Consider the following 20130-nt stretch of genomic DNA (forward strand, 5'->3'; position numbering starts at 1 on the left):
GGTTGGGTTTTCGTATAAAACCTCTTTCTAGAAAATTTAAGCATTTCTTGCGTTTTAGAGCTAGATACAGGGGCTGGTTGCACAACATTATGGAGGTACTAAATGCCACTAAATTGTACACTTAAAAGTGGTGAATTTCATGTCACATGAATTTTACCTCCTTTTGACAAAGTTACGTGACTCTTACCAAGAAATTTTCATTTTCCTTTCTCCTTTGTTGAAAAGTCAGAGAAGAAACACATATAATAAGTAACCATAATCTGGGTGTGGTTCCAGTTGGTGCTTGACGACTCTCGGGTCTCCCTCTGGTGGCCAAATTAAGTAACGTGTCAAGATGTCGGAAGGCCTTTGAACGTGTCTCAATTATATGTCGAAGCACAGATAACAGGCTGCCTTGTTAAGAATCACCCTCTCAATACCTTGTTTCCAAAGCATTTTGTCTTACTCGTGTGCGTGGTGCAGGGCTGTTTTACGTAACTAGGATCACAGATGTCTTGCTTCTGCGGTGTCACAGGTATTCGTTATAAATTAGCCGTTTAAAATTTACCCCTGAAGCTCAGAGCTGAACCAGAAATACTATCATTTCTCCTAGACCTCAATGCCGAGTTAAGTTGCTCATTTAAGTGTTTGGTTTCAATAGAGCATAAAGTGCTGGAAAGAAGCCAATTCTAACAGTAGCTCTGGAAAAGCTATTTTTACATGCAAGAGGGGAGGGGCTGGCTTTGTCTAGTGACTCACTCCTCTGAGAAAGACTGAGGGCCAAGGTCATTTTTGAAATGTACAGAAACCGGGGGCGGCCGGTATATGAGATTTACAAATCTCAAGGCTCTATTATGGGAAGACACGCAGTGTACTGGAGGTCAGGTAATCCACGTTGGCCATCAGGTTGTTGGATTAACTCTTAGGATTTTCACACCTTTTGTTTCATGTGCTTGAAATGCTTCTCCCTCCCCTGCTCCTCCTACTTACTGATGAGCCTGGCCTCGTGTGTCACTTCCTCAGAGAAGCCTTCCTGAACACTTGATCAAAAGTCGATTCCTCACCCCGTTATCTTCTCACATAGCAGCCTCTTTTTTTTTCTGTTAGAGTTTTTTTCTGTTCTAATACTGCCATACTAACACTTGTATTTGTTTTCTTGTACATGTTCTTCCTCCTTCACTAGCTTTCTCAATCCCCTCCAGGCCATGTCTGTCTGGTCAGAACGGTATAACCAGCTTTTGACCAAAATCTAACAGGGAATAAATATTTGTTGAACAGACCAGTTAAAATGAAATACCGTATCTCTAGCCTTAGTCCACTACTTTCTAGATTTTTCTTTTATACCTTGTAGCTTTTTCAAGGCCCAGCCTGGGTTCTTCTTCTCTTGTGAACTCTCTGCTACTGATATATCTTCCGGTTCCTCTTTACATGTGAGAACTACTGAGCGGAATGGAATGTTTATAGTTTTCTTGATTTTATACCCCCTCCTCCCCCCGAAGAAACTGCATATAGTCTGTGTTTTCTCATCTGTAGTACTTGATTTTACTCTGGGCTGGGGTTTCCCTGGGTTTTGATTTCTGAATCTGGAGTTTTCTGCTTGGTGTTCCCCTCCTCTCTCACCAGGAAGAAAGGGCTTACTGATTTTTTTTCTTCAAAAGACTCTCCTCCCGTCCAGGGAGTGAGCTGGGTTTTGCCACTGGCAAAGCCCGGAGAGGAAGAGACACACTCATCCATGCGGAGATTTAAATTCCCTGGAATTTCAAGTAGACCGTTTGTTTGCATCTCTGAGAACCTTCAGACTAGATGACAATAGTTTCACTGCACTTTGCCCAACGCGTCAATAATCCCTTTGGGGTGTTTCTTTACCTAGGCAAATTGGCCTTCGTTACCCTGTTCTCAAAGCTGCACCAGGAGTTGTAGGACTTGTGTCACATGTGGCTTTATCCTGTATTCATTGGATGGTTTTGACTGACTGACGGTGTATAACTGGTAGAATTTTCCTAGCTGCTTCCTTCTAACTGACATAAGGTAGTAGTTAAAAGAGGCTAAACATAGAAGTCAGAAAAGGCCAAAGCTCTCAAGTCTTGGTTTTCTCCATTTTGTTCTTCATCTACAAAAAGGGCATGTCCACTTTACAGAGCTGTAATAATAATGGCATTTATAGAGCAATTCTTTAGGTCAGTTATTATTCTAGGTATAGAATACTCCTGAATGTGTAAATATATATATGCACAGAATATGTATATGCATGTACGTATGTATAATCCCAGCTACCCTTTGGATAGGTACCATTTTCCTGTCCCGCTGAGCACAGAGAGGTTAGGTAACCTGCCCTAGGTAACACAGTAGTAGGTGGCAGGACACGTACACAAAGCCAGGCTATTTGCGTTCTGAATCTATGCTTTTAAAACCCTCGTCCCACTTATTTGGCACAAGATGAGTGTTACTAAATATTAATGTTTCTTTTTTATCTCTTCCCTGATTTCCATGAAAATGCTTGTTCCTTCCTCAAGATATTTTAATACAGAACCATTGACATTTAGAACCAACACAGTCCCCTGCTTTTTCAGATAAGGAAATGGAAACCCAAAGAGCTTGAACTGTTTCGTACTGTGCGGCCTGATGAGACCAGATCTTACTTCTCCTGACTAATCTGTGAGGGAATAATGGTTCTCCATATTAACGTGTTCTATTTACTTCCTCTTACCATTGTTGCAAAGGGAAAAACATTCCTTTTAGAATCTCTCTGCTGCCCCCACCTTGTTTTCTGCAATTAAATAACACATGCCGCACTGGCTTAACTAGATGAAATGTCCTGCTTCTCTGCCAGAGCGCACAGAGGGAGTGAGCTAGATTTTGCCACTGGCAAAGCCAGGAGAGGGGAAAATTAGTCAGCACGCCTCTGTTCTCTCTCACTCTTTTCCCTCTTGATTCATTTCCTATTTGTTTCTGGCTCAGGCTGTCTGTTCCCTTCTCTGGATTGTGAGTATTAGGCTATTGTTGGTGGCCATACACTAACAAAAATTCAACCCTGAACAGGGATAGTAGTAGCAAGCTGGGTCGTCAGTAGCTGCCTAGTCGTCTTTTTCCTCCCTGGATGAGAACAGTAGAGAAAGCTCTGAATTCCTAGCTCAGGGCACCGTTATTAAAATACCTGCCTTTCCTATTCTGGATACGGTTAACCGGTGCTCGCCATCATTTTCTCACCTTCATATGAAATATCGTTCCTATTGTTTTCTCGCAAGGAATTTCGGCTTGGCCCTGATGTACTGTGATAAGGCTCAAAGGGCAGTAGTGATAACATTTCTAAGAATCGCATATATGTCTGTCGTTGCAAAAGTGCAACTTACAGTCTTTGAACAGCACTGTTTTAAAAGGTCGCAATATGTAGTGTCATGCTGTAAGCACAGAGAATCTATGTTTCAAAGGAAATTTATGTTTTTACTATCGGAGTAGAGGAAATCGGAATTCCACCCCTTCTTCTTCTTTTCCTTAGCAGTTTTCTTCGTGTTGGACCTTGAAGAAGTAATGGGAGCCATCAAGAGAGCTTCTAGCTAGACTACTTGATGAATGATGAGTAAGAGAAATAAGTCTGAAGATAGAGGTTAGGTTCAGATAGTATTAGTTCCTGATTTTACCAATACTTACAGATAAGTTTATAGAGTTTCTGCAATGTGTGAGGGTTTTTTGTTTGGTTTTGTGTTTTGGCATATGCTATACACTATAATCATTCCATGTAACTTGAAAGGGGGAAACTGAGACTAGGCAACTTGCCCAAGTCCTCACAGAGAAGGCACAAGTCCTTTCTAGGAATTCCTAAGAACACAGAGAGACAGAAAGAGACCTTAAATTGTTACTCACTGTTCTAAGGGCTGTAATAGAGATAAGTTCAAGCTGTAGTTTGTTGCAATGTCGGGAATAATTATCTCAGATGATGAGCTGAGAAGGCAGAGGAAGAGAAGCAATCTTGAGGAGTGTTGCTAGCACTGGATACTGAAGAAGTAGGAGTTTGCACTGGACAAGCTGGGGAGGGACGCGTCGGTCAGTGGGAATGGAACGTTAAAGGCACAGTGATCTGAAATGGAATATCGTACTGGAGACTATAAGAAGCCATGTGAGTGGAGTATAGAGTAAAAAGGGGAGAGTACTGCGAAGTGAGGCTGGAGAAGCATGCATGCTAGAGCGCTAAGTCTTGGGTGCCATGCAGTGGGGTTTGTACTCATTCTTCTAGGCCTGGCGTTTTTGCCTCACCACTCCTTCTAAAAAAATGGAGATATTGTAGAATTCCAAAACATTTATTTACTGAAGCCATAGAAGCATCCTCAGAACACCATGGAGGTTTGATTAACATAGTGCTATAACTATGCTAGGCAAAGTGGAACCCCTGAAGAACTGTGGGCTTGCCCAGGCCTAAGGGAAAGTCCCTGGATGAGTTGGTCACTCTAGTTTTAAGCAGGAATGTAACCTCTAGCAGGACAATGGCTCTAGTAGCAGTTTGGAGGATGGAATGGGGAAGCAAAGGAAGAAATGCAGGTAACCTAACAGTCACTGGATAATGCTATGTTCCAGAGGGCTACTCCATGTCCTCCGGGTAGTATAGCCAGGCACTGTTTATCTTATTGTACTAACAGAGTAACTGAAACTCAGAAAGTTTAATTTGTCCAAGGTCATGTGGCAGTTAAGTGGCACCACTGGGATTTGGATCGAGGGCTGTTAGAATCCAGCATCCCAAGTCCTGTTCATTACATCCAAGGGGAGGTCCCCGGAGGCAGGGAGAGACTACTACTTAAAACTGGAGAAATGATAGGGCAAATGAAAATGTGGAGGAAGAAGGGAGAGGAGAAACACACAGAATAGTGTTGAATATCTGTCTATATTTAGGGATAGGAAGAGAAAAGGAGCCATATCCTATATGATGCAAGCAGAGAGACGTTGGAGTAGCATAGTTTGATTAAAGAAAATGGAGAAGGCAGGCGCCTGCGTGGCTCAGTCAGTTAAGCATCCAACTCTTGATTTCAGGTCAGGTCATGATCTCAGGGTTTGTGAGTTCAAGCCCTGCGTTGGGCTCCGTGATGACAGCGTGGAGCCTGCTTGGGATTCTTAGTCTCTGTCCTTACCCTACTCACATGCTTGCACGTGCTTTCTCACAAGATAAATAAATAAACTTAAAAAAAAAAAAAGAAAATGGGAAAGGTGATTTCACAAAGGTAAGGATGATCCCGAGTGTCAAAGATGGTAGAAGCTGAGGACAATGAGAACTGTGAGAAAATCACTGGAATTAATTTTACAGTGTTGTTCATGAACTGTTTCAGGCAGGAGCCACTTTGGACTAAAGGAGTGTGGTTGCTTTGTAATGTCAAATTGGCTTTATTTCTCCGACTTTCATTCCTTGTATGTTTTAGTCTAAGGATGGGCCACAGGAGATATTCATGTGGACGATTTTGATGCCTAGAGGGGAACACCGGTCATTTTGGTTTTTATTTCAGAGGATGGGGGCCGGTCCTTTTGTAGCTCCTGTAAGTTGTCTCTTCGCTGCTGGCTCACCTCCTCATGGTGCGGCTGCTGGCCTGTACCTGCTCTGCCTTCCTCCGGAGCCTCCCTCAGCTTCTCTGACTCCTTGGCCACTGTACGTTTAACTCTGTGATGAAGAGTGCTAGCCTCTCCCGCAGGGACCCTGAGTCACCAAGGCTGAGGCAGTGAGAACCCACAGGGGTTCTGGTTTGTGCTCGTGGGTTCCAGCTTGTCCTTGCTCTCCCCCACTTTATATCCATCTTCTTTTTCCAGCTGCTTGACCCGTGTTGTCACACACCACCATCAGACAAAAGCCAACAACCTTAGAGAGACTGTTCACCTAGGTGTCATAATTACAGAAAATCCATTTGTGTGTGTGTGTGTGAGATATACATCCATACACGTATATATTAGTATATATGCAGTATATACCTCATGGTGTTTTACTCTTTTGGTTGAACTCTGACTGATATGGAAAAAGAGATGTGGAAAAAGCAGCAGCATGTGTACTCTCTGTAAAAGTATGGCAGTTGAGGGCGCCTGGGTGGCTCAGTTGGTTAAGTGCCTGACTTCGGCTCAGGTCATGATCTTGCGATTTGTGGGTTCAAGCCCTGCGCCCAGCTCTGTGCTGACAGTTCAGAGCCCGGAGCCTGCTTCAGATGCTGTGTCTCCCTGTCTCTCTACCCCCACCCCACTCATGCTCTGTCTCTTAAAAATGAATAAACGTTAAAATTTTTTTTTTTAATGTATGGGGTCATATGGTATCTACTGAGCCCCTGTTACATGCCGAGCCTGTGCTTCATTCAGAGAACAGAGTAATGAGCATAACTCATAGGAGACTATGGTCTAGGTAGAGAGACAGAGGATGAAAAAGAAAGCCAACAAATGGTATGAATGCTCTGAAGGCAAAAAGCAAAACAAAACGCCCTCCCCCTCCACCAAATGACAACAAGATGCTAAGATCAACACAGAAGGGATACATTGTTTGGACTGAGAGGCCAGAGATTTTCCTCCTTTGTGATCTTTAAATTGAAATCTGAAGGATACATAGGACTTAAGATCATTTTAGGAAGAAAGGAGTGGCGCGCATTGGCCCTGAAGTGGAAAGGGCCCCAGGTGTTCAGGGAACTGTGAGGTGTCTGAGTCGTTGGAGTCTGGTAAGACAGAGTGACCTGAAGCAAGACTGTGGTCAGGTAAAGATTCTGAAATTAATCCCGGGAAGAATGAAAAGCCATTTTTCAAATTTAGTTAAGATTCTCTGATTGCAAGGAACAGAAACACAAATCAGAGCAGCTTAAGAGAAAAATGGATTTTTGTTGGTTCCTATAACCAAACTGTAGGAGGTGCAATGGCGGCGGCCCTAAGGCGTTACAGACAAAGGCTGTTAAGAGAGTCAAAACTTCTTTTCATCTTCACACATCTTCACACTCATCTATGTACTTAGATTTTTAATGAGTCTGGATCCACAAATCACATCTTCATAGCCGTCCCTCTAGTCTCCATATTGTCCTTAGTACATCAAATATCTCTGAGTTATAAACCAATTACTCTGACTGGAGAAATAGAGAAGCAACTGACAGCAATTTCTCACATCCTTACAAAACCTCTTTCTCACAAAGAATTCCTCCAGATTTTGAAAACAGCATAATTATGTCACTTTCCTCATGTCTGGATAGTAAAATGCATTTTTGGCCCAGGCTTCTGATTCTTTTCCCTGCAATATTACAATCTCACCCCACTTGTGTTGTGGTACAAAATTCTGCTAAATGCATTCAAACAACATTTTATTTTAAGTCAGTTCTGAGGGCTTCAATATTGTTAGAAACTAGAGGGTTGGAAACGCACTAGAATGGTGAAAAGCCGAGCTTGACATTATATTGGTTTATCTGTTTTTTCTTATCAGTCTTTTCTTCTAAAAAACAAAATCAAACCCACCTCACGTTAGCAGCACTGACAAAAATGTGACAAGAACACGGTTCTCTCCCTTGGGTGGGAGTATTTATGTAAATGACTGTATTAATCAAAATTCATTTTACTTGTAAGTATCCGAATCTCCAGAAACTGACTTAAAAACAGGATACATTGGATAACATAGCTGAAAAGTTCAAGAATAGACTTGCTTCAAGCACAGCTAGATATTTGAGCTAAAATGATTTCAGTGGGTAGCGGCTTCGTTCTGAAGCAGGTTATTTCCAGGTATTGGCCCCTTGCAGCTCAGCTCTAGAATTACATTTTATTTATTTGTTTGTTTATTGTTTATTTATTTATTTTGAGACAGAGCGAGCAGGGGAGGGGCGGAGAGAGAGAATCCCAAACAGGCTCTGTGCTGTGAGGCCAGAGCCTGATGGGGGGCTCGAACTCATGAACCATGAGATCATGACCTTAAGCCAAAATCAAGGGTCAGGCACTTAACTGACTGAGCCATTCAGGTGCCCCTACTTATTTTTATTTTAGAGAGAGAGTGCATGAGTGGGAGAGAAAGGCAAAGGGAGAGAGAGACAGACAGAGAGCGAGCGAGTGAGCGAGAGAGAGAATGAGAATCTTAAGCAGGCTCCAAGCTCAGTGTGGAGCCTGACATGGGGCCTGGATTACGGCCTGGATTACAACCCTGGATTACGACCTGAGCCGAAATTAAGAGTCAGACATTCAACTGACTGAGCCACCTGGGCGCCCCTAGACCTACGTTCTGCAGCTTAAACAACCACAGCCGAAGAAGGACTTTACTCTCCATATGGTTATAGCATTCCAGTCCAGACGTATATCCAGCTAATTTGAACTGGCTGTGAATAGGAGGATGGCATATAGGCTTGGCCAGACTTGGGTCAAGTGCCTGCTGTGAGCTAGGGCTGGAAGTGGAGGCAGCATCACTTGAAGTACATGCATTGAAAGTGGGATTGGGGGAGTACATCCTGGACAAGCAAATAAGAACCTGATGCTCACAACAGTCAACCCCTTGGCTGTTCCATGCTCACAACAGTCAACCCCTTGGCTGTTCCATGCTCACAACAGTCAACCCCTTGGCTGTTCCATGCTCACAACAGTCAATGCAGACACCAAACAACCATTCACACAAAGAAAAACCAAACAGTCATCTCCAAGGGACAGTGACTTAGATTGTCCTTCAGTAACCTGTTCTGTTCAGAGTTCACAACATCTAGATGTCACCAATTCCCTTTGTTTGGACTTAAAGGTACCTTCTCATGATTTTGGAATTTAGCTACATAGTATATTTGAACATCCTGACACATCTATTGCACAATTATGAAAGGAAGAGAGGATTACCGCAATTAAAAACTACCATTTTCAAAGAAGAAAGGGAGACAATGTATAATGGTTACTGGTCTGTGACATATATCATATCCTGAAAAACAGGATTAGCAGAAATTATTGCCTTAAGGGTAGTGTGAGTTCCTTGGTCTGTTTGTCATGGGTTCTGCTATCTAAAAAGTCTTCCCTTTTCCTTATGTGGCTGCAGTTGAGGTGCTCATTAGGGAAGATTATTTTATTTATTTATTTTTGCCAGTCAAATTCCTTTGGGGAAGGACTTGAGTATTAATTGCCTTAGGGATTGAGTAATCATAGGGTTTTGTTTGCCAGGCCTGGGGTTTCTAAAGTAATATAATTCCCTTATAATAATAGTACCTTTTTTTTCCTATTCACTTTCCCTAAGCTTATGATCAAAACCAGAGTTGGTTTTTTTTTCTTCTCTCTTAGAACAAACATTGGTGGCTGGCCACCCACTAGCTTGTAACTTTTCAACTTCTATCATGGCCCTGAGGTGGGAAGACATAGCTAATCAACCCTTTGTTTTCTGGCTACATTCCAGTGAGTGGCTCTTTGCAATTAAAACAATTGTCCCCTTTGTCAAGCAGGTAATGAATAATAGAAAGTAAAGGGGTATCCATGGAATTCAGTATCTTGGTTTCCTTAGCATTTACTTTGGCTTGAAGTATAAAATTTTGATATTCTAATCCTGGAAAGCCAGGACTGTCAGCCATCTTGGATTATTATTTTTTTTAAACTTTTAAATGCTTTTTAAAATTTATTTTTGATACAGAGAGAGACAGAGCATGAGAGGGGGAGGGACAGAGAGAGAAGGAGATACAGAACTGGAAGCAGGCTCCAGGCTCTGAGCTGTCAGCACAGAGCCCGACGCAGGGCTCGAACCCATGAACATGAGATCTGACCTGAGCCAAAGTCGGAGGCTTAGCCAACTGAGCCACCCAGGCACCTCCATCTTGGATTATTATTATTTTTAAAAAATGTTTATTTATTTATTTTTGAGAGCACACATGAGCAGGGGAGGGGCAGAGAGAGAAGGTGATAGGGAACCCCAAGTAGGCATTGCGCTATCAGTACAGAGCCTAATGTGGGGCTCAAACTCACCAATTGTGAGATCATGACCTGAGCTGAAATCAAGAGTCGGTGGCTTAACCGACTTATCCACCCAGGCACCTCTTGGATTGTTAATCATAGGAAAAACTATTTCCTATCTTTTCTGGTTTTAAACCGACTAACTTCAAAGCTTGGCTCTTTCTTGTTGGACCTTACCAGAAAGTAAACATTCCAACATAATGAACATTCTATCAGGTCCTCTGAACATATTTTCTATCAAGTCTCTAAACGTCCAGCCTTGTTTGTTTGGTACATGGAGAGTCGTAAGATAAAATAGGCAGCAGTTTAACGACCTACTTTCCTGTCAGAAAACAAGAATTGATAATAATTCCTATCTGGGAAATGGGACAATCCTTACTACCTTGCCCCTCACCCCACCTCAGTTAGCCAGTTCCACATTTTAGGGTCGGTTATTTTTAATACTGTTTTCCTCATACCATTTGAAGCCATTATGTCTCTATTATAAGAATCCAGGGGGGCCTGGGTGGCTCAGTCGGTTAAATGTTTGACTTCAGCTCAGGTCATGATCTCATGGTTCGTGAGTTCAAGCCCTGTGTTGGGCTGTGTGCTGACAGCTCAGAGACTGGAGCCTGCTTCAGATTCTGTATCTCCCTCTATCTCTGCCCTTCCCCTCCTCATGCTCAGTCTCTCTCTCTCTCAAAAAAGGAATAAACATTAAAAAAAAGGAACCTAAATTGTAGATTTAATTTAATTGTACCTTAAATAGTATTATACCAAAAAGGTATTACATTAACTCTTGTAAGTGAAAAGTCCAGGGACAGCATTTGTCTTAGTATGCTAGGGCTATGGTAACAAAAATCACAGAATGGCCAGCTGAAAAATTAAATTTATCTATTTAGTTCTGTAGTCTGGGAGTCCAAGATCAAGGTGTCATCAGTTTGGTTTCTCGTCTCTCTTTGGTTTGCAGATGGTCATTTTCTCTGTGTCCTTACTTGGCCTTTTGTCTGTGTGCATGCATTTCTAGTGTCTCTTTCTCTTCTTAAAACGACAGTTATATTGGATAAGGGCCTACCCTTATGATCTCATTTAACCTTAATTACCTCTTTAAAGCCTCATCTCCAAATACAGTCACATTGATGGCTAAGGCTTCAACATACGAATTTTGATGATACAATTTATAACCACTGTTTTCATGTGCATTTGGACTGAGAGCAAGAATGAGATCATCAGGATTCTCTAATTTTGTATTTTCTTCTCTGCTGGCTCTATGTTCAATCAGGCCTTCGTGTGCTGGGCCTTTGACAACTCCTGATTTTACTGTTATGACTTAATAACTCCAGGGGAAAGATAACATCTTTTTCTCAATAATTTTAGTAAGAAATTCTGTGGTCGCCTCCTACTGGCCTGGAATGGGACATGTGTATGTCCTTGGAACAGTCAGTCACTAGGGCCAGGACAATAGGATACATCAAATGTCATCTGCCCATGCAGGGTCATATGCCCATTTCTGGACCCAGGATGGAGGGGAAGTGCCCGAATTTGAACCATAGGAGCTCAGAGTAGGGACAAAGGTGTTTCTCCAAAGGACAATTAAGATGTTCCTAGCAAGCGAATGGGGATGATGGCAGGCAAAATCTAACAAATACTCCTCGATGACCTTTAAATTTTCTTCTAATGCCAAGATGCTTTACTTAGTCATGAGTCACTGCATATTTTGAACCATGCTGATCCATTGTTTTATAGGACAATGCTGACATTATTTATAAAATTCTAAGTTCTCTCCATAAGCCTTAGAAGAGTAAAGGACAGGTGCACTTAATTTTGGAGCACAGAAGTGTATGTGTACTGAAGTACCTTCCTCTACTAAAAGTGCTAAATTGGACCCTCAGAGGGAACTGTGCACCAGCTGTCATCTTAAGAAATACAAAGTTGGGGCACGTGTGTGGCTCAGTCGATTAGGTCAGGTCATGATCTCATGGTTCCTGGGTTCGAGTCCTATGTAGGGCTCTGTGCTGACAGCTAGCTCAGAGCCTGGAGCCTGTCTTCGGATTCTGTGTCTCCCTCTCTCTCTGCCCCTCACCTGCTCATGCTGTCTGTCTGTCTGTCTCTCTCTCTCTCAAAAATAAATAAAACATTAAAAAGAAAAAGAAATACAAAGTTGAACTTCACTGTCAAGGATCCTCATTCTGAGATTTGTTAGCTAAGATGGTCCTCTGCTGGTAGCCATAAAAATAGAATTCTATAAACATACAAATGGCCGCTCAAAAAGAACACCCATTTTCACATAGGGAAGAACAATGAGTTTATTTATTAATTAGAATGTACTGATGTTGATGTCTTCTGTGCTTAGAGATCGTCTATTTAATAATTACTTCTCCTTTTTTCTAAAAAATCTCTGCACTCACTTGTATAGTAAATGTTAATCGGTGATTTTCTTTTTCAGCTCCAGCTTCCTGTTACACATTCTGTGGTATTTGCCATTCTACTTCTCAGTTTTGCAAAACTATTCACTATAGCATGATGGTTTTGTTTTCCTGCTGTTCATAGCAATATCAGTGGTGTTCATAAAAATCCAGAACAGTCCCATTAGGATATAATTATTTATTTATTTTTACCACTTATGTTGTCGCTATGGTAAGCTATTAGGTAGAGGACTATAGGTTGTATGGAGGGTTCCATATTGGCAAATGTTTATAAATACAGGATGCTCCACTTTCTGTTCTTTGGTGTCATGTGTTAGCTTCATGCAATATCTCCTTTACTTTAGTTGTAAATCCAATCTTGTCATTCATTTATATGCAGAGTTCATTGTATTTCTCTTCTATACATGACCAGGGAGAAGAGGTATGTCTTTTGAGCCAAATGTACTCCACCAAGAGATACGCCCTCATTAAACTCTAGGGAATGAATTCATGTTATTTTGGGGATTATTTTTTTTCATTTTCTTTATCTGTACTAACAAATATGGTTAAATTCAACTGGACATAAATGAAATTTGGCATGGCACTGTCTAGAATATGTGAACAGAAATAGATGATATACTGTTAATACTGTTTTCCTGTAGGGATTAAGACTAGACGCTCGGGTTGGCCTGGAAAGTTGGTGGTATCTTTTTTGTTAAAAAATGAACTTTCAGATTAAAATATTATTTATATTCACAAAAGTACACACATTTTAAGTCTACGGAACTATGATTTTGTGAATTTTCACAAAGGGAACCCATTTCTCTGACCACCCGCAAGCCAGGAGATAGGATGACAGTATTCCAAACTCTTCTTATTCTTCTCCCAATCATGCTCCCTTCTCCCAACGGCAAATAACTATCCTGAATATTAAAATTATAGTTTTTTTAAAAGGAGACTCCACACCCAGCATGGAACCCTGTGTGGGGATTGAACTCACAACCCTGAGATTAAGACCTGCATTAAAGTCAATAGTCAGATGCTTAACCAACTGAGCCACCCAGCCTCCCCAAAGGTATAGATTAATTTGCCTGTTTGGGAGCTCTATGTGAATTTTATTCTTTGTGTCTGGCATTGTCCACTCAACATTCTATTTTTGTTTGTTTGTTTGTTTTCTATTTGTGAGAATAGATGTGTTTTGTTGCACATACTCACATATTTGTTGCTGTATGCAACAATGTTCTGCATTCTAACCATAGTTTATTTTTTCAGTGTTTCCAGTGTTTAGTTTTTATAAGCAATGCTCCTAGAAACAGTTTTTCCTCATTTTATCTTATAAACTTCTACATTAATTCTTTTTTTTCTTTTTTACCATGAGAATGACTTACAGACAAAATAAAAACAAAACAAACAGTACTTGAAGATTGCTCCAAAAACCTTTTGACTATGTATTCTTCATCTAGTTTCCACAATTGCTCTTTTTCTTTGATGGTCATGAACAAATGTGTTAAAACTTTAAGTTTGAACCTTCACCTCTGCTTTTCTCTTTCTACACTGGCTTCTTTAGAGAATTGTTTGCTGGGCTTCTCATGTTACTTCTAGGTAGATGATTTAAATCTGTGTCTCTTCCCCCATCCCGCTCTAACACTGGTTTATTGGCCAGTCCTTAAGCCTACATTTCATTTCTGCCATCTTCATTCATTTCTTTTACATGGTTCTAGCACTAATGCTATGGCTCTGTACCTGGCTTAATTGAGAAAAACAAGATTTTTTTAAGTTTATTTATTTATTTTTGAGAGAGAGAGAGAGAGAGAGAGAGAGAGAGAGAGAGAGAGAGAGAGAGATTGAGAGAGAGGGAATCCCACGCAGTTTCCACCCTGATAACGCAGAGGCCAATCTGGGGCTCAGACTCAGGAACCATGAGATCATGACCTAAGCTGAAACCAGGAGTCCATCGCTTAACCACTTGAGCCACCCACGTGCCCCAAGAAGTTTTTTAATGCAAATGTCTCTGTCCATATAAACAATTTAAATTACCCCCAATCAGCATGTCCACCTTATTCTGGCAGCTCAACCTTGCAGGATCCCACAAAATAATACTGCTCTCAACAGGCACCTCTCTGGAACAGAGCTGGCTACGGCGTGCAGTGATGGAGCCCCCTTTATAATTCCACAGATAGGAGTCCTGGAAGTCCTTTAGATTTCTGGGCAACTCAATTTGGGGAAAGGGCAGAGTGAGGAAACATGACAGGGAGGTGTTGAAGAGTGCTCTGAAGAAATGAGCATGAGGGGACTGTAACCTTACTGACCAGGGACTTGGAAAGTTTTGAAAAGCACTCTAAAGCACGGATGGTGGGGAGGGGAGGCCATGAGGCTTAGGCCCCAGGAAAGGAGCTCTACCTGCTGGGGTCAGAGGGCAGTACCGGCCTCCCTATTATCTACAGGGTAAAGTCCAGCTTTCTTTGTTTAACATTTGCTTCCTCCACAATCCGGCATAGTTCTATAGCAGGTGTGGAGAAAGGACTTGATGCATTGGTTTCTTTCTTTCTAAATCCATGTTCAGTGATCATCATTTTGGTGGTTTCAAATTTGTCATGGTGGCTTATTAGCAAATGCTACAAATCATGTCTTTTATTTTTTTATTTTTTGATAATATATGTGTAAATTTAATTTATTCATTTTTAAATCATGTCTTTTAAATCTTTGGTTTGGAGGCCTAGTTACACATATGGCTATCTATATGTTAAGCAATCTCACCACTGCTTAGATTGCTTTGGAAGGGATGCCTTTTCACTAGAGTAAAAGGTATATTTTGCAAGGTCCCTCAAGAAGGGATGTTTTCTTTTTTTAATTTTAAATGTTTATTATTTATTTACTTATTAATTACTTTTTTAATAGTTTATTTTTGAGACAGAGACAGAGCATGAATGGGGGAGGAATAGAGAGAGAGGGGGACACAGAGTCTGAAGCAGGCTCCAGGTTCTGAGCTGTCAGCACAAAACCCCATGCGGGGCTCGAACCCACAAACCATGAGATCATGACCCGAGCCGAAGTCAGACGTTTAACCAACTGAATCACCCAGGCGCCCTGAGAAGGGATGTTTTCAAACTGCATCCTGGACAGAGTGTCTTGGAACCGAGGAATTTGAAGGGAGATGAAGTAAAGTTACAGAAAAGAGACAGAATTCTAGGAAGGCAGGCTTATATAGTTATACTTAATTTAACTAAGGCTTTTGGGATTAGGCAGCATGTTATTTTATGAATCCAGCTGGCGTTAATACCAATATCTAATAAGAATACTATGAAAATAAAATTAGGGAATTTGCTACTGAGGCATGTGGTTATAAGACATTGTACAAAATATTAATAAACATAATCCAGCAATATATTCGATTAATAATAAAGGATACCCACATAGGATTTATTGTAGGAATGAAAAGATTGGTTCAATATCAGGAAAACCATCAATATAGTTAGAGCTGACAATCGAATAATGCAGAGGTTAGAGGGTCCCCACGCCTGTGCAGTTGAAACTGTGTATGACTTCAGACTCCCCAGAATTTCACTACTACTAACCTGTTGTTGACCAGAAGCCTTACTGATTAACAGTCAGTTAACACATGTTTTGTGTGCTATATGTGTTATATACTGAACTCTTACAATAAAGTCAGCCAGAGTAAAGAAAATGTTATTAAGAAAATCGTAATAAAGAGAAAATACATTTCCAGTACAATATTGTATTTACCAGAAAGTTTGCAGCTCCTGGGTGGCTCAGTCAGTTAAGTGGCCGACTTTGGTCATGATCTCACGGTACAGGGGTTCGAGTGCTGCATTGGGCCCTGTGCTGACAGTGTGGAGAGTGGCTAGCAGACTCTGCTAGAATCCTCTGTTTCCCTGTCTCTCTGCCCCTCCCTCATTCTCTCTCTCTCTCTACCAAAAATAAATAAATGAAACCAAAAAACTTCCATGTATAAGTGGATCCATGCATTTGAAACCTGTGTTGTTCAAGAGTAAATTGTATATTAAAAAATTTTAAGAAATAATATCATACCAATAGATTTAAAAGAGATAATTGATAAATTTCAGTAGCCATTCCTAATAAACTCTGAAGGAAGGGAAAAAATTGACATATCTATTTTAACAAGGAAACTTCTCTTCATCAAAAAATACCACATACAAAAAGGATTCTTATTCAGAAGATTTAAAAAACTTCTACAAATTGGTATGTAGAAGACAAAGAACATGAAGGAAAGACTGGGAAAAGATTTTCAGTGAATGAAAAGTCTAAATGTGAAATACCATTCAGTAACCATCAGATTAGGTAAATTTCTGAAGCTTGATACTAAGTTTTGGCAAGATTATAGAACAATTAGAATTCTTAGAGACTTCTGGTGGCAGTATAAATTGGGACAAACACTTTGGAGAACAATTTTGCAATATCAGATAAAGCTGAAAATGTGCATACTATGTTGGGCACAGACCCTGTGCAGTTCCTCGGGTTTTTTTTTTTTAATGTTTATTTTTGAGAGAGAGCGCCTGTGCCCACATCTGCCTGAGCAGGAGAGGGACAGAGGAAGAGAGAGACAGGATCCCAAGTGGGCTCTGCACTGACGGCAGAGAGCCCAATGTGGGGCCAGAACTCACAAAGCCGAGAGATCATGACCTGAGCCAAATAGGATGCTCAACTGACTGAACCACCCAGGCACCCCAGTTCCTCTAGAAGGCACTGTCCACTTCTAGTGTTCACTGAACTGCCGCTGCCTTTGCGGGTGACTGTGTTGAGCTCCTTCAGTTGGCTGGAGTCTGAGTTGAAAGCCCAGACTTTCACAGCCCTCATACTGGTTCCGCCGAGAACTACTAACAATAACTAGTCTCACCGCCTCCAGATGTGCATGTAATGCTACACATGGGTGATAGGCTTTGGCTTTCTGAGGCGCTGCCAAGAGGCCAGATGCAACCCCGAAATGCCTGAGTAGGAAAGGTATTCAGCTATTGCAAGGTGAAACTTGACCTGTGGAAAGAAGAAAGGGGAAGAGAAGTGGGCAGTCAAGTCCCCCTCCCCTTTTCATTCTATAGATTATGCTGTGATTTCTCTTTCTCTTTCAAATGTTCTAGAAAATGATTTATATGCTGTGTGCACACATCTGCCACGGAACCCACTATCTTTTTGTGGCTTGTGATGCAGAGCAAACATGGTAATGAAATGCATTGTATTGCCTTATGTCTTTCCTTGCTTCACCTTCATTTTTACTTTTCTCATTGATTTGTGTTTGTACTTTCTGAATAAAGCAGTAGTATCTTCTTTTTTGTTTGAGAGAGGGCTCAAGTGAGTGAGGGGCAGAGAGAGAGAGAGAGAGAGAGGGAGAAAGAGAGAAGCCGGGCTCACCCGAATGGGGCTCGTGTTTTACCCGAAGCAGGGCTGGTGCTCACCCAAAGTAGGGCATGAGCTCACCCGAAGCGGGCTTGAGCTGACCCAATACGGGATTCGAACTCACGAACCAAACTGTGAGATCATGACCTGAGCCAAAGTCAGATGCTTAACAGACTGAACCACCCAGGTGCCCTAAAGTAGTGGTATCTTAATCCTTGCCCCGGGTTCTGTTTTCTGAAAGCCTCAGGCTAAGATACTTAAAATTCTTCTAGTTCCAAACTGCAGACTCTTAACATATGTGCATAGGGAGGTATCTATATTCATTACAGCCATGTTTATACTAGTGAGAAATTATAAATAATTGGCTATTACTGTGTGGTTTACACAGAGGGATAAAACAGTCCACTGAAGCTAAAGGAACTAGAGCTGTGTGTATGGCATGGCTAGTTCTCCAAGTCATACAGAAGAGCAAAAAAGTCATAGCAGAGAAACGTATATCATAGGGCCATTTTTATAAAGCTTACATGCATATAAAAACAACATCATGTAAGTTTCTAGTGTAAGGACGCAGGTAGGTCTGAATCAAACTGACTCCATGAGACAATAGAAGGGCACACGTTGCCCAAGGCAAGAGGGACCACCCTTGTAACACCCAATCAGGAAAGGCCAGCTAATACCCTTAACGTTTCTAAGGGCAGGCCTAGAGACAGAAGCTATAGATAATCACTTATTGCTTAAGGCTAGTCACGCCCTACATGAGAGTCCTGGGCCCGCTCTGTGATTGGTTAACACTCTAAATGTTGTGATTGGGTCCTGCCAAAAGTAACAAATACTTTAGGCAATGTGAATGGCTAAACCTGCTGTCAATAATATTGTATAATAATGATTGGACCCCTGTACCTGTGTCACAATTTCCTGTAACTCCCTCTTCCCAAACCCCATAAAGGCCCAACCCCCCTTTGTTCGGGGCTCTCAGCACGGATCCACCACGCTGGTAAAGTCTGTGAGCCCAAGCTTAGGCCCGGCCAGCCTAAACTCATAATAAAGCCCTTTGCTTTTGCATGCGTGACTCGGTCTCTCTGGCGGTTTCTGGTTTTTGGGGACGATACAGAAATCTTGGGCATAACACTAGGTACGTGCATTTGTAGTAGAAATATAAACATATTTTGGGGAATGAGAAACTCAATACTTAAAGTTGGTACAGACAGTCACTGACTTATGCTTTGACTTAGGATTTTTTTACTTCACAATGGGGTGAAAGTGAGATGCACCCAGCAGAAACTGTACTTCAGATTTTGAAGTTTGATCTTCTCCCTGCCTCACAATATGTGGCATGATACTCTAGTGATTCTGGGCAGTGGCACTGAGCTGCAGTTTCTATCCAGCCACGAGATCCCAAGGACAAGTGACCGATGACACTTAACAGGCGTTCTGTTTTTCACTTTCAGTTATAGGAGATATTCAGCACTTTGTTGTAAAATGGGCTTTGCGTTAGTTGACTTTGCCCAACTCTTGGCTATTGTTTAAGTATTCTGAGCATGTTTAAGGTAGGCTCGGCCAAGCTTGTGCTGTTCGGTAGGTCAGGGGTACTAAATGCATGTTCAACTTATGCTAGGCCTATAGAGATGTAACCTCACTGTAAGGCCAGAAAGATCTGTCCCTGCCTTTGGGGAGGGAGGAAGAGAAATGAGACCTGAGAGGAGTCTGTTGGGAGCTTCAGTGATATCTGTAACCCTTTATTTCTTAAGTTGTACGGTGGAGTACAGGTATAGTGGTCTGAAGGAAGGTTGTGCTGAATACCTTTATTTTGCTCTCCTAGATTCAAGGTCCCCTTCTCTAGCCTTCTGTGTATCTCAAGAGACAGAAGCTGACCTATATGAACCATATTAATGAGCTTCCAACTGGGTCCAACTAGGGGGGAATAGCCAAAGGAGATCAGAAGGCAGGAGAAGAGTAACACGTAGGTGTTCCTCTAATGTTTCTATTTTGCTTAGTGTTTCCTTATTTAACTTAAATATATTACATAAGCATGGAGAAGATATGGCAGATACTGTCCAGGTTGTTGACCTGGATTATGGTGGAGCTGGAGTGGAGCAGAGGTGCGGATGCAGGAGAAAGGAAGGAAAGAGGGTTGGGAGCCAACTCAGAAGGAAAAGTATATTTGCTTCTAAAAAATAATTCTGAAGCTCAAGTCTGGACAGTTTGTTAAAGCTTCATAGGGAATTGTGTTTCTTATCTAGATGGAACAGCCTTTGCAAACTCTTCCAGGTCGGAGTCCAGGGTGGCTGGATTTGAGTGACTGAGGGGCAGGGTAGTAGAAGCAGAGATGAGAGGTAAGCGGGGGATAAATGAAGTGGGCACTATAGGAAATTGTAAGGATTTTGGCTCTTACTGACAAAAAACCACTTTCCTAATTTCATCTGCAAATTCTCTTATCACTTAGGAGATCATTTGTCAAACCCTCTCCTTCCCTCCCTCCACCACCCTAGTGAGTCATTCTCACCATGCTCCA

The sequence above is a fragment of the Suricata suricatta genome, chromosome 10, assembly GCF_006229205.1.
Source record: "Suricata suricatta isolate VVHF042 chromosome 10, meerkat_22Aug2017_6uvM2_HiC, whole genome shotgun sequence".
NCBI lineage: Eukaryota > Metazoa > Chordata > Mammalia > Carnivora > Herpestidae > Suricata > Suricata suricatta.